Genomic DNA, 16095 nt, shown 5'->3' with positions numbered 1-16095 from the left:
GGCAGGCTGCACACCTCTGGCTTAAACCCTCAGTTGATTTCAGGTCACTGCTGGAGAAGCATCATAGCATTGGAAAGCCTTTGTTTCTGTCTTGTCCTGACCAACAAATTCACCGGGATCCTGCTCTCCTGACAAGCTTCACGTGTGTCCCATGGAGCAGGCATTGGAAATAGGCATTGTGGAGCATCAGTTCTTGTCAATCCCTTGCAGTATTAAGTATGTGGGTTGGCTGTGCCAGCTGTTAATACTAGAAATAGGGCCTTCTGCCCTTCCCTGTTCACTGGAGTAGCCACTGAGGTGTAGCGGGCAGAGTTTTGGACTTGGACTGGCTTTGGAAGAGCCCATGCTTACTCTTTGACTCAGTCTTGGAAATGCAGCTACAGGTAAAAAAGGGATATGTTTGAAGAACTGGACACCAGGTGAGACAGACCTATTACAGATCAATGAATTCTGCATGGAATCCATACCCCCAAGATGCTAATCTGGTTGTATGAATGTTACCCCACTTTCACCTAGAAGCATTTGGGGCCAGGATCCTCAGTGTACCTTTCAAAAAAGTGACCCACCAAGACAGCCAGTTATGTTTGTGAGAAGTGCATGCTTTTAACCACAGTATCCTCCTGTCTGTGCCTACATAGGGCGACATCATAGTTTAATAAATGATTTTCTGCAAAGCTGGTTGCTTTCTTTAATCCCTGAAAAGTAAGTTGCATATGATTTTAAAGCATGCTATAGACACAATGTGGATGAAGGAAAAGTGACTAATTGGTACCTCTGTGCGATCTCTCCTTTGGCTTCCCCAGGCCTGCACACCACAGTAGACAATATTATCACATTTCTATCCCTTTCTCCAAGGAACACCAAGGGATATTTTGCCTTTGCAGTGATAAAGCCTAGGCTAAAAGAGAGATTCAAGGTTATCAAAGGAAGTTCCCAGATAATCAGGGATTTGGACCTAGATTTCCCACTTGCAAAACTAGGCCTCCCTAAACCTATGACTTGGGGCTAAACTTCAATACGTGGTATGCAATTTTTGGATCACTTGCTTTGTTACTCTCGGACAATTGTACAGTCCTTTAATCCATTCTGGAAGCATCACAAATGTATGATGGGGAGGTAACACCCCTCCTTGTGTAAACAGCTCACAAATTTCCAGTCAGTTCAATTCATGTTTATTGTTAAAATAGTCCAAGCTTTCGATGACAATATCCTGTGCCATCTTTGTCAGGGAAGGCAAGATATCAACTCAAACAAAGCTCACAAATACCTCCAGATACAATGAAAACCACCTGGTTGGACATTTGGACTGAACTCAGGTAGATTAACATTAAAGAGCCAGTCCGCCAGATTGACCAGCGTTATACAGTATAAGGGCAACCTGTCAAGCCTGTCTAGTTTACAAAACAAAGGCTTCCTTCCAACTTTTAGTTGAGCACTAAAAGTAACTCAACTATCTCTGTCGATCAAATGTGGCCTCCTTGTGTGTGAGGCTTTTAACAAGAATTCCTCTACTATACCAGCTGGTGGTTGTCAGTTTTTTTCTTTATTTCAACATAAGATCTGTTTTGTTGCTGCTGTGGTGCAGAAAGCCCTTAGCCACGGGGTCAGCAACCTAGTGTTGACAGGTGCTTTGTGCTCTTACTGTCACAATCACAGACCATTAGCTGTGCTTGCTAAGATTTTTTGGGAATTGTAGTTCAAGGTTGGGTATCATGTTGATAACTCCTGCCTTGACTTAAGAAATGGAAGAGAGGAGATTTTTGACACCTTCCTTTTGCCCACTCTCAGGGGGAGAATTAGAGGATATGATTAGTAGTTAATTTCCCACATTAAGAAGAGGAGACTTCTGCTTATCAGCTTGCCTCCTTTCTCATGTTGCAAATAATTGCTTTTGTTTTGTGATTGTATGGGATTTATTTGCAAGTCTGATTGCTCAGCCATGGCAGTTTGAAAGAAATGCATGCCTAAGGGGAAAATACTGAACTAGCAGAAAATAGACATTTCCCTTGACATATGACTTTATCTTCAATTCCTATTTTGTTCATCTTCAGAGGTACTGATAGAGTTCTTACTGCCCACCACTAGCACTTTGCCCTTCCAGGAGACTTGGAAAACTTCTGGACCCTTCCTCATGAGGAAGGGAGGACCTCTAGCCTTTGCTGGTCAACAATCTGCAGCATAGACATTCAGCTGTTCAGCTGGCCCTTGGCTCCATAAATCTCCCAAGTCAACTTGGGTATTTTCAACTGGTCTTTCCATACCACATTCATGACTGGGGCTACCGTCATGGTTTCAGCCTTCTTGGCCTTTGGTGTTCGATTAGGTCTTTCCATTTGCTTTTTCCACACTCAGCCATTCTGTTTCTGGGCACTGGGCCGGAGGAGGACTCCCAAATGCATATAGATCAGCATATGCACATTTTATGCAAACCTGCACTTATGTTGAGCTCTTTTTTTGGGTGATGCATTTTCATGAAGCAAAGCCAATGGCCATGCTGGCAGGGCGATGAGATCTAAAAGGTAACTTTCCCAAGCTGTGATTATAACCCATCCAAACCCGTGTTTGATCTCCACCACTACCTTCAAAGTCTGGTGATTGCTTCTCCTTTGCAAAGAAGGTCTGAGAAAAGTTCTTTCCCTTTGGGAGAGATGATGGAGATGAATTAGGCATATAGCTGGAGCAGCCATTTACACACCTAAAAGGGAAAATGCATTACCAGGGGACACAGATGTGCATAAAGTTTGCATATGTTATTTATGTGTGTAAGTGTAAATTTATAAATAAAAACTGTAATATCCGTGGAAATAGAATATCTTCCATCCAAATGGGGACATTGAGATCCAGTTACCTAGGTGCCTGCTGAGTCCAGGTGTTGAATTTGCTTCTGTTGAGAAGCAACTTCAAAGCTCTTTTCTTACAGTTCTCTGTCTTGAAATTAAACTTGGACTGGACAGACCTTGAGACAGAGGACTACTGGCCTCCCAGCTGCTTCCCCTTAGCCTAGTTTCCACACCTCTTTCCTCTAAAAGTGAGTCTTGAAACCCTGCTGTGTGAAAAGCACAGTGTGGGGGGGGGGGATGTTTGAGGAAATCAATATGGGGCAAGAGAAGAGTCTCACTCTCCCCCATTCAATCCTTACCGCAATCCCTTGAGGTAGGCTAAACAGACAGAAAGTGAATAACCAAAGGTCCCTTGTTGAACAAAATTTGGAGACTTGGTCTCTCTCAGTACACCACTCTAACTGCTTCATCATACTATACATTCCCTGTGAATGGTTTTCTTTTTGGCACCTTTCCTTTTTTTTTTTTTTTTTTTGAAAAGCAACAAGTGCTTCAAACCAGGAGTCCTAAGAAGCCATCCCAGACCCTTGGACTAGTCTTTAACACTGTGGAATCTTCAGGCAAACTAAGAAAAATATCTACAGTCATGTGAAAAAGAAACTACACTGTCTTTGAATTCTATGGTTTTATGTACCATATCAGGACATAATAAAAATCATCTGGTCCTTAGCAGGTCTAAAAATTAGATAAATATAGCCTCAGATGAACAACACATGACATATTACACTGTGGCATGATTTATTTTACAGAAATAAAGCCAAATTGGAGAAGCCAGACGGAGGTTTCGGGGAGGAAAGTTCTCTGAATAGCTGAAGACAGCTGAAATCAATAAAATACTGTAAATGTATTGATACAACCATTAAAAATGATCTGTCTGAATGGTTTGTGGAGGGAAACTGGCCTTGCTTCTTGGTTTCTGGAAACCAGCCTGCAAGCAAATAAGTAAGCAAGCAAGCATGGAAAATCCCAAAACAAACAACTAAACAACAAACAACCAAACAAAAAGAAAGAGAAACCTGCACTACCAGTTTGCTTTGCTTTGTTTTTTGTTTATTTGTTTGTTTCATTAGGTAACTGTATTTTATAATCTATTTCAAAGCATTTCTGCTTCATTTTATTTTTTTATCACTGAAGTGGCATGTAAAATAACAGTAAAGCAATTTCAGGTGAAACAACATATCAAAACAAACATGACATCCGCAACATCCAGAGCATTATGAGATCTGTTTTATTTGACAGATGTATATTCTTCTCAGGCTGGATGACAAACAGTAAAATACAAAATAACACCCAAAGCATAAAAACAAGGTAAGTAGAAAAATCAGTAAAATTTGGGAGGATATTAGAAATCACAGCCGATTGACCAAACAGCAAGATTTCGGATGGTCATAACAAGCAAAAGCCTGCCTGAATGAAACAGTTCTTACTTGCGACTGGGAAGCCATCAGAGAGAGGGCTAGATGAGCCTTCCTTAACAAGGATTTCCAAAGCCTGGGATAAGCCACAAAAAAGGCCCAGGATCTCCTCAGAGTAAATAGTGTTTTCATCACTGCTGAAATCTTTGAGGACTATACACAACCGCACATACTACAGAGGAGAAGTGTTTGCAGTTCTCCATCACCTTGGTGTGCCATTTGTTCTGAGGGGAGGGCAAGGATTCCAGGAGGAATATTACTCTTTGTCACTTGTGCCCCCCACATGCTTACTCATATTTAAACTTCATTGAGCTTAGGGACTTGTTCCTTTTACAGAGTTCCTTTCAAAATATAGAGCCTCGTGGCATAGTGGTCAAACTGCTGCAAAACTGTGCTCACGGCCCGGGGTTCAACCCCAGGTAGCAGCTCAAGGTTGACTCAGCCTTCCATCCTTCTGAGGTCAGTAAAATGAGTACCCAGCTCGCTGGGGGACGGGGAGGCAATGTGTAGCCTGCATAATTAACTTGTAAACTGCTTGAAGCACTATGGGGCGGTATATAAGCAGCACGCTTTGCTTTTTGCTTTGGAAGTGCAACTGTTATGCACAAACTAACAGGCATGCTTGGGGTTTATGAGAGAGAGATGAAACCATGCTTCTGTCCCTAAATGAAGATAATGTTAACAGAATGTCTAAGGTAGGGTACTCCAAGACATTCTGTGGCTTAAGAGGAAGGACAAACCTGTGCCTCCTTCCTACTCTAGATACAGAAGCTAAATGAACTGGCAGTTTGACTCCCCATAGGTGGGATTTTTAAAAACTAGCATCAAATGAGCTTGAGGCCTTTTTCTAGCCCCATACGAATTCCAGTGTATTGTGAGCTAACAATAGGATTATAGATGTAGCTAAGGTTAGCACAAAAGCTAAATTTAGATATCCTGCATTTCCTGAACCCACTAAGAATTACAATGTCCTCTGAATGGGACAAACCTAATAATAACCAGAGTAAATAATTTCCATTTCACAGCATCATGGCTCAACAAAAAATAGTTGGAACTTTTTTTCTCCTCCCAAAACCTTACCTTGACTGGAACAAAAAAACAAAAACACAATACCCCAGTGACAAAAAGCAATTAGAGCAATATTTGTCCTAGCTGTTTTTTGAGACTTGTCAATTTTGTTACAGGTCCCCTATCTAGTTCTCACTTTAACAGCACACAGCAATGTATGCTGCCGGACTCATTGATCAACCTCTATAGGCATGGGTGTCCACATGGGTGATAGTGAATGTCTATGGGGAAAACCCTCAGGTTAATTGTGTGTGTGAATATATTTGCCACATAGGAAATGTGTTCACATTGAGAATATTAGGCATATATTGGTTTATGTGCACATGTCTACACTTAGTTGGTTATAGGTTTTGGTGAAGCAAAGGTTGTGCATGTTATTTCCCCTATAATATTTATTGTGCTTAATATTTTTCATTCCACCACTGAGGCAGTCTTAATGTGAGCTCTACTTGAACAACATTTCTGCAGGCTAAATCTTCAATAATAGATGTGTGTTTAAGAGCTGAAGTGAGGCAGTGCAACACACCTTTCAAAATGTAGCAAAATGTTTTGGTGCCTATTTGTTTGCTACTGACCTGGCCAGGATCTGTATCACATCCTCCATTTCTAGAAGCGCTATATGCTCCTGCCACAGTAGCTCTAATTAGGTACCTTAATGAAGTGGCACAAGTGAAGTCCAAGACAATTGTGCACTTCATGGTTTGAAAGTAACACAGATTTATGCTGCATGCTTTCTTGCTTTTCAGCTTATTCCAGAAAGCTAAACAAATTCCCCATCTTTTAATTTTGATGATGACCTAAAGTATTTTTGTATCACCACTGTGAGTGAGTCCAAATACAACTAAAGCAACCCTCTATGCCCTGAATGTGTGGCGGTACTGGTGCATGACGAAGGGACTGAAAGAACACATGGACATTACAAAGGTGAGTGGCCCTTGGTTATGTCATTTGAATCAAGGTTTGTGGAGAGACTAGATTACATTTACAGGGCAGTAGGGAACCACATGAATCCAGTATTATTCTTGTCATGTACCATCAAGTCATTTCCAACTCATGGTGACCCTGTGAATGAATTATCTCCAGGAAGTCCTGTTATTAACAGCCCTGCTCTAGTCTTTTGAATTCAAAGCCATGGTTCCTTTAAGAAGTCAATCTACCTCCTGTTTGGTCTTCCTCTCATTCTACTTCATCTATTTTTCCCAAGCATTTTTGTCAAGTCCTGTAGCTCTGAGTGAGTGTCTAAGCTTGATTTATCTAGAAGCCACTTATGTATCATTCTGTCAGTCTGATGGTACCCGTAAAGGTCAGTTCCAACACTGTATTTTGAATGAATCAGGTTTTCTCCCATCATTTGTTATATTATATTGCCATATTTTGCTCTACTACAATAAATAACTGTTAGGGATGTGGTGGCACTGTGGGTTAAACCACAGAAGCCTCTGTGCTGCAAGGTCAGAAGACCTGCAGTCGTAAGATCAAATCCATGTGACGGAGTGAGCCCCCATCACTTGTCCCAGCTCCTGCCAACCTAGCAGTTCAAAAGCATGCAAAAAGCAAAATGCGAGTAGATAAATAGGTACCACCACGATGGGAAGGTAACGGCGTTCCGTGTCTAGTCGCGCTGGTCATGTGACCATGGAAGATTGTCCTTGGACAAAAGCTAGCACTATGGGTTGGAAATGGAGATGAGCCTCCTAGAGTGGAACATGACTGGACAAATTGTCAAGGGGGGCCTTTACCTTACAATAAGTAACTATGTACCACTCCAGTCACTGTACCTGCTCCACTGACATCCACTTTGTTTCTGGGCACAATGCAAAGTGCCATCTTTCTATTAAAGCCTGTAGAGCAGTTTCTTCCTCTATCTTCTGGCTCTCTAGAGGCATTAGAGTACAACTCTCTTCAGCCACAGACAAAGAGGACAGCCAGTCAGCCCGTGCATATGGAGGTCCATAGATAGCCAGGGGATGGTCTGCAGTGGGAACCACCTTTTTCTTCAAGAGTCCTGTCTTGTGCTCTATGCAACATCAGAAGCCCTGTTCTTGTCATTCTCCCATTAAAGTACAGTGGTGCCCGCATGACGACGATAATCCATTCCAGGAAAATCGCTGTACAGCAAAATCGTCATCATGCAGAAAAAAAACCCATTGGAATGCATTGAAAACTGGTTAATGCATTCCAGTGGGGAAATACCTCATCGTCCAGCGAAAATCGCCCATAGAGAACTGCCAATCAGCTGTTTAAAATCGCTGTCTTCCAAAGCTTCTGTCCGGAAAACAGCCATTTTGCAAAGGGAGGGAAGCCATTTTGCGAAGGGAAGCCATTTTGCGGAGCCGGAAAAATCGTTTAGCGAACAAACGGTTTGCAAAGCAGGGACCTAATCAACGTAAAGCGGATTTCTCCCATAGGAACCATCATTTTGCGATTGCAAAAAAGTCATTGTCAAGCGATTTCGATGTCATGCGGGATAAGCATCTAGCGGGGCACCACTGTACATTAAAGCTTTTTCAGCTATAGTGCATAAACTGTGGAATGTCTTCCATACAGAACCTTGGGTGCAGAAGCCCTTGTCAAGATTTGGAAAGATGCATGGCTCTAAATGGACTTTTCCCCCCCCAAAGGCAACCCAGAGGTGTTTCAGAGGCTAAACTGGGGCTGAGCAGCTGCTATTGGTGGCAGTGGCCCTGAATGCTCTCCCTACACACTCTCGTAGGCATAAGGATGTCATAATGATCATAGTCATCCCCTCAACCTGAAAAACAAAAAACATGGACATGGAGTCAATGTGTGTGCATGTGCACAGAAAACACATGCCATGTTAGATAAAATTGGAAGAATTGGAAAGAGGAGCTGAAATGAAATAAGAATTTCAAAGAATTGGATAGGATTTGGGAGCGAATACACTATATGTGGGACAGAAAACAACAGTTAGAACTGGATATGGCATTCTTCTCATCTTGTTTTGTTCAGGTTCTTTTTTCCCATGGCCTTTTGCTCATTCTCCTTCGTCCTGAAAACCTGGTTTATTTTCAGCTTTGCTTTGTAGCCAGAGTGAAATATAGCGCTTCCCGTGTGCTAGCTATGTCTGCAGTGAAAATTTCCAGTAAGAAGCTTTCATTTAGCACCTTTAAACTCAAGCAGAAATTTGGAAAAGCTCGTATTGTTTTATAGTCTCAGTAAACTTGTATGCTGATGAAACAATAGGGCTTTCTGATAACTTGGCAGAATAAAAAGTGAGTCCTGTTGGTTGTTTTTGCTTTTAATTGCAGCACATATTGTCTTTCATAGGAACAGCAATAGAATCGCAAGCATGCCACATAATCTTTCAGATCAAACCATTGTTGTTGTAGTTCAGTCTTACCACTTTGTACATATGGCAAAGACTTCTCAACTCTGTGCAGAAAGGTGAATTTTGGAATGCACTCTCTCTCTTCTAGGTCCTATTCACAGTGAGTGTGGGGGAAGACTGTAAAATGGCTAGTAGCCATGACAATGCTTCTTTGTAGCATTTGCTGAGGCACCTGACAAGGAGGGTACTGCTCATGGTCTTCCAAAACATCCAGCTGACCACAGTTGCAACACAATATTCAACTGGATAGGGCTTTGGTTTGATCCAGCCCTGTTCTTATGTGGTTTTGAAGGTAGTGATGGCTTACTGAGAGAATGGACAAAATCCTATTGCTTAGCCAAGCAAAACACACTAGAGTAGGCCCATTGAATCAATGGGGATTTGGCAAGTCAACTCCTCTGTATGTTCAATTGATTCAAATGGGCCTACTGTAATGATGACCTGCTTTAGCATAGTCAAGGAAAGCTAGGCTCCAATCAAACTGGTTTTCTGAGTTGTTGCTTTTATTTACCTTCCCACATCTCTCTCCTAAGCAACCACTAGGCCAAATAGTAATTGTTAAATAAAGTAAGTGACATAATGAAACAGCAATGCATCTATCTAGCATGATACATATAATACCACCAGTGTATTTTGTTTATCTATAATAGTGCTACGTCAATAGGGAAATAATTTTAAAAACAATAAAGCAATGGAGAAAATGAAAATAAAGGAGGGAAAATAAAGGTTTTCCTGTCCTCCATTAAAACGTCACAACCCACCTCAGAAAACACCACCCACTAATCACCTGCACAAGCAACACAACAGGATAATTAAGAGAACATTGCATCATGAAAAAAGCTGAGAAGTCCTAGGGCTGTGCCAGAAAGGAGTGTCGTCATTCAGTCATGTCCGACTCTTCATGACCTCATGGACCAGAGCACGCCAGGCCCTCCTGTCTTCCACTGCCTCCCGGAGTTGTGTCAAATTCATGCTGGTTGCTTTGATGACACTGTCCAACCATCTCATCCTCTGTCGTCCCCTTCTCCTCTTGCCTTCACACTTTCCTAACATCAAGGTCTTTTCCAAGGAGTCTTCTCTTCTCATGAGATGGCCAAAGTATTGGAGCCTCAGCTTCAGGATCTGTCCTTCCAGGGAGCACTCAGGCTTGATTTCCTTTAGAATTGATAGGTTTGTTCTCCTTGCAGTCCAGGGGACTCTCAAGGGCTTCCTCCAGCACCACAGTTCAAAAGCATCAATACTTCAGCAGTCAGCTTTCTTTATAGTCCAGCTCTCACTTCCATATATCACTAGAGGAAAAACCATAGCTTTGACTATTCGGACTTTTGTTGGCAAGGTGATGTCTCTGCTTTTTAAGATGCTGTCAAGGTTTGTCATCGCTTTCCTCCCAAGAAGCAGGCGTCTTTTAATTTTGAGAAAGGAGTGAGACATGTCTAAAAAGGGTTTGGATGGAGTGCTCTAAATCAAGACACGTCATAATTTGATTTGAACCAAACTCCACCCAAAGCGATCCAAATAGTGAGTTACCATATTTTTCTGTGTATAAAACAACACCTTTTCCTAAACCAATTAGCGGAAAATTGAGTCATTTTATACACTTTTTGCGAGGGGGAAAGCAGCTTTTTGCCAAGAAGGTGGAGGGGGAAAGCACTTTCCTTGCAAGAAAAGCAGTAGTTCCTGCCTTCCCCCTCCACTTTCTTGTGAGGAATCTGCTTTCCACCTCCACTTTCTTTGCAAAAAGTGGAGGGGGAAAGCAGCTTTTTGCAAAGAAAGTGGAAGGGGAAAGCACTTTCTTCCCAAGAAAGTGGAGGGGGGAAAGCAGGAATCAAAGCACTTTGATCCCTGCCTTCCCCCTCCACTTTCTTGCAAAGAAAGAAATTTTGAGTTAGAAAACTGGGTGTGTGTGTGTGTTTTATACATGGGGTGTCTTATACACAGAAAAATACGGTATATACCCACCTGGACATAGCTCTACCTTATGTTGCAGTTAAGAGTTAACTCATTTGAATCAATAAAACCTATGGGGGAATTGACTCACAAAATCCCCATTGATTTAGTGGGTCTTTACTAGTGTGATTTACTACACTGAGCAACAGGATTTCAGCCATTGGCTTCTCAGGCACTTTACTAAATGTCTGGGTTTTTATTTTTGGGAGTGGGCAACAGCAAAACACTGTTTCTTTTATTTACAGATATTTCAGGGGAAATGTGCAACTTCTCCCTTGAACATTGTGTAAGTAATAAGCCTGCTCCTGATTTTCAGTGTTCTGGCCAATATACTGGGATAAACAACCAACACTGGGAGCTTAATTTTTGTATTGTATTAAATTTGATTCTGTTAAAATTAAATAACGTTTTAAAGATTAGGCTCCTTGTATTTAAAATGCGCACTCCTTTGCCTCCCTATCAGTTTATCCTTCCTTCCTTTTATCACAGTATTTGTGGCTATGGGCCTGTGTTTCAATGTAGCTTAATAAAGTCTGATGCACAGATGTGAAATAAGATAGCTGGAATTAATCTTGTGATGAGATGATGCAAAGAAGAGGTTCTTTGCAACTTTCTCATCTCTCAGCATCAAAGGCAATAATATTCATGCCTGCCTCCTGTTTTTGCCAGTACCTCATTATAACCAGCTTATAGCTTTCCTTTTAATTATGAGTTTTATAGAGGAGGTAAGTAGATCTGACTGGAAAAGCAGGATAGGAAGTTTCCGCTGCTCAGGTGCAAAAAAAAAAAAAAAAAAAGGAAAAAGGGAAAAAGAAAAAGAGAGAGAATGCCTATGAAGGGCTTTCTGAATTGGAATTTAATATGCATGTTGGTTTCAAAGACAAAGAGCATCAACTGGGGAACAGAAACTGATCGCCACTGGATTGCACACAGGTGCAGAGGCAGAATTTAAACCTTCCACTCCTGTTACAGACTTCAGGAAAATCTTTCCTAGAAAATGGCATTTGCAGTGGAGGCTAATGAAGAATCTTTCATTAGAGTTAATGAGGCATTTCCTTCATAAGCCAACACCAGTCTGAGGAAGGGATTTTCCTCAGGGATACATTTATTTTGTTTATAGTGGTTGTGGTCATGGTGGTAAGGGTGAGGGGTTACATCTTCCTTCCACACTGCTAAGATCCTGATAATTTATCATCCACTCTCTAGTTTATGCTGATAGTATTTGTTAAAAATCAAAATTGAATGCAGAGACATATCCAGTTCTTCAACAACAACAACAACAACAACAAAAATACCTTTGGTTTATGAATGTAGGATATTGTGCTTCTGCATCTACAATTCATTCAAAATGCCAAGAAATGTCCTGGTATTGCTGCACAAAATCATGCCCATGTTGCCAGCAGGAAAAAGGAAGCCAAGCTACATAGCAAAGAGCTGCCTGAATGTTGATAAACAGCAGTCAAAATGGTCTACAGGTTACCCTCTTGTGCTCATTACCATTCACAGACACTGAGCAAGGGAAAATCCCAGAACCTGCCTCCTTTTTTTCATCAGTTAACCATTTCTCACCCAAACACAAAGCAATCGTCACAACTGTTTTTGGCAAATGTGAATGGTAAGGTAAAGGTTCCCCTTGACATATAGTACAGTTGTGTCCAACTCTAGGGGGCAGTGCTCATCCCCATTTCCAAGCCGTAGAGCCAGCGTTTGTCTGAAGATGAAGACAATTTCAGTGGTCACATAATGTGAATGATAGTGAGCACAAAAGGGTATCCTGTAGACCTTCTGATTACTTTCACTGCTGCCATTGGTTTTGCCAGTAGTCAGGCTGTCCTTTTCAAAGTAAGGCTTGGCATCCTTTTTCCTAATTGCAATGTAGACAATATTGTGCAGCAATATCAGGCCATTTCCTGGTGTTTTGAGGGGTGGATACAAAAGCACAGTATCCCACATTCATATAAAGGATGGGTTTTGTTTTGTGTGTGTGTTTTTTTAATAATTGAATGTTGTGCAGCTATACTTTAACACCATGCATACCTTGACCTCCAAGGAACTGAAAGAAGAAAATCTGTTCTGCAGAGCAAAGAGTTCAATGTGACATGTGCTAGGGAGCCACGTCATGTGCACAGGGGAGGGGAGGAGACACCCTAATGCGTCGCTGACAGTCTGACTTGGATTAAAATTCTGTTCAGACTTGGTGATTGGAGGAATCTCAGCTCTTTTCCCTGATTGCAATAATGTTTATTTGGCACCCCCTAAATATGAGCTGAGTTGTCTGGATAGCTCAGTGAGTTAGATATCTGGCTGCAGGGCTAGAATCTGAGAGTTAGATTCCTCACTATGCTTCCTTGGGGAAGAACCAGCCCCTGTAGCCTTGGAAAATTCCATAGTCCCAGAAGAAGGGAATTGGAAATTACTCTCTACCTAGAAAACCTTAGAACGGGACACCATAAGTCAGAATTGACTTGATGCTGCTATTATTATTATTATTATTATTATTATTATTATTATTATTATTATTATTATTATTATTATTATTATTATTATTATTATTATTATTATTATTATTATTATTAGTAGTAGTAGTAGTAGTAGTAGTAGTAGTAGTAGTAGTATTAGTATTATTAGTATTATTAGTATTATTAGTATTAGTATTAGTATTAGTATTATTAGTATTATTATTAGTAGTAGTAGTAGTATTAGTATTATTATTATTATTATTATTATTATTAGTAGTAGTAGTAGTAGCAGTAGTAGTAGTAGTAGTAGTAGTAGTGTTAGCATTAGCATCAGTAGTAGCAGCAGCAGCCTTAGTATTAGTATTATTAGTATTAGTATTAGTCGTCGTCATAAGATTGTTTTTCATCCTGTCCTTCACCTCAGATGCTGAGGAATGAACAGAAAACAGCCCATCAGCCTGAGAAAATATGTGGCTCCACCTACTCTTTTCCTGAGATAGGCTGGTCTGGCTCTGAAAAGTAATACATCTGAGGAAATTTCAGTTTAGATCAGCTTCCTTTTAATAAAAATGGGTCTGTTTTCACCCTGTGAGAATTAACACAATGGGTTTCATTTCTTGTGACCCAGATTCCAGCTGTGAAGCTGAATGAAAGCCTTGAGGATTTCTACATCACTGTGAAGAAAACGGACTGCTCAGATTTCCTGGCCACATCTCTTCATGCTATCCGTTGGGGGGTTAGACCGGATTCTGAAGAACGCTGGCCTAGGTTTTTCAATCACAAGTGGAAGCTTCAGTGCTTCTACCAAGAAGCTCAAGGAGAAGGTGAGGGTGCTCAGCAAAGCTGGGGTGTCTGGGGCTCAATCTCGCCACATTGTCTATTTTTCCCTTTCTGACTAAAAAGAGATACTGAAGATTGGGTGCCTGGGTGCTAGAAATCCTGTGGCTTTACTCTCCACTGTGGTAAAACATAACAACCAGTACCTGAACATGAGGATGCTGCAGGAGCATGCTGGCTTAATGTATGGCGACACTGAGCTGCTGAAGGGTCCACGGAACCGTCCATTCTTTGCCAGAACATGTGAAACAAGAGAAAAGGGTGGGCTTGAACCGAGTGTGCTATGGCCAGATATATATTGATCACTCCAGAGGCCACAAGCTCTGCCCTTTTTGCCTCCTCTACAGCTACATGTATGCCCACCATCCTCCTTCCCAAATGGAAGCCAAGTCTCCCTTTTACCTGACTGCTCAGAAGGAGACGGTTGCTATGGGCAGCATCTGGTATGAAAAGCAGCGGATGGGACGACGTTCTCTGAGAGGGGTGGTCCCCAAACTTGCCAAAAAAAAAAAAATCAAAGTGGACCACTGTGAAAACTTTACTTTTGTCTCATTTACTCAGGTTTCCTGAAAATTTGGGTTTTTAAGTTCCTACCAGAAATACCTTAATATCAACAAGCTATTTGGCTCTTAACTGGTAAGAAAACGAATTTAGTAAATTAGGTGTGACATTCACTGTGTAAGTACAGTACGGGTGCATATTTTCTAAAAAGGTAAAAAGAAGCGTTGCACACAGGAATTCAGCACTATGACTACTACAGGTGAGTTTAAGCCGTCTTCCTGACATGATCCAGGCTGTAACCAAATGTATCAGAAAATTAAAATTGAATTCACAGTAGCTTTGGCTGCTGTACATGATGAAAGCCCTGGTGTGGTGCCAATATGTGCTTTTTTTAAAAGTGTATATTGGCACCATTTTAAAACCCTACTGAGGTTTTCGTTGCCGGTGGCTGGCCAGTGCTGGGAGGCTTCCTGGCTACTGACAGCATTGAGGTCAAGGCTTGACATGTGGCAAAAATGGAACCGCTGGGGCTGCCTTTTAGGCAACAACAGTGTCACTTCCTGGCCAGTGCCAGGAAAACTCCTTGGTTACTTGACACTGGCCAGCTTGTGATGTTTTTGCTCAGAAGGGCCAGCTCCAGTGGCAACTTTTCCCCTCTCTGTCTGGCAAGCAGGCGAGGCTACCCCAATCCCATGGCTGTCAGTGGGAGCAAGAACTCTCCCAGCCCTGGCCTACCAGCCAGTTGGCAACTATTCTACACCCTCCTTTTATTTATTTGTTTGTTTGTTTGTTTGTTTGTTTGTTTGTTTGTTTGTTTGTTTGTTCGTTCATTCGTTCATTCATTCATTCATTCCCCGCACCATTTGGCAACCAGTCCACTCTGGGCAGCTAGGAATCACATCATTAATGCTAGGAATCACATCAAAGCAGGATGTGTTAAAAGAAGTGGTTTCAGTACTGATTTCAAATACATCATCATCATCATCATCATCATCATCATCATCATCATCATCATCATGATGTGCCGTCAAGTCAGTTCTGGCTTATGGCCTTTTCTAGGTAGAGAATACTCAGTAGTGGTTTACCATTCCCTTCTTGTGGAGGTGCACAAAGAAGGCCACACAAGGTGGCTTTACTCACAAGAGGCACCGTGGGGGGAAATCAAACTCCCAGCTTCTGGCTCCACAGCCAGATACCCAAACCACTGAGCTGTCCATCCAACTGCTTTCAAGTAACCCACAGTAAGAAGTTTACTGTGAGTCCTCTGAAACGTGCAGTTCCTGCCCAGAGAAAGAGCATCTCCCTCCCCCAATAGGATCTTTTGCTTTCAGAGGGAAGCCTCCAAGGTGAGGAGGAAGTTGAGATGGAGGGCATTGTAAAAGCTGTGGGAGGAGAGGTCAATCTTTTTCCTTCATGGTCCCTATAAGAATTCCTCCCCAAAACTGCTTTTTATATTGGAGGGGAAGCCTCCAACATCATTGGGACGGAATATTAGAGGCACCGTAAGTGTTGGTAGGGAAGAGAGCTTTGTCCTTTTCTCTAGTTACAACCCCAATGAGAAATCTTTCCAGTTTTTCTCCAGTTTTTGCATTGGAAGGAAAACCTCCATTAGCATCAGTCAAGTGTGACCTCCCAAAGGGATCACAGAATTGTAGGACTGTGCAGCTGGAACAAACGCC

At 41.7% G+C, this 16095-nt stretch overlaps 1 pseudogene across 1 annotated transcript; it reads left to right on the top strand.

Annotated features, from left to right (window-relative positions):
* Positions 1-664: 664 nt before the first annotated feature.
* LOC140703724 (uncharacterized protein KIAA1958-like) lies at positions 665-14786 on the top strand (annotated as a pseudogene). Its single transcript, XR_013541401.1, has 2 exons — positions 665-6247; positions 13707-14786. The product of XR_013541401.1 is annotated as an uncharacterized protein KIAA1958-like (transcript).
* The last annotated feature ends 1309 nt before the right edge of the window (positions 14787-16095 follow it).

Source organism: Pogona vitticeps, chromosome 2 (assembly GCF_051106095.1).
Source record: "Pogona vitticeps strain Pit_001003342236 chromosome 2, PviZW2.1, whole genome shotgun sequence".
Taxonomy (NCBI): domain Eukaryota; kingdom Metazoa; phylum Chordata; class Lepidosauria; order Squamata; family Agamidae; genus Pogona; species Pogona vitticeps.
Note: the sequence above shows the minus strand (reverse complement) of the source record. Positions and strands in the feature narration are given on the sequence as shown.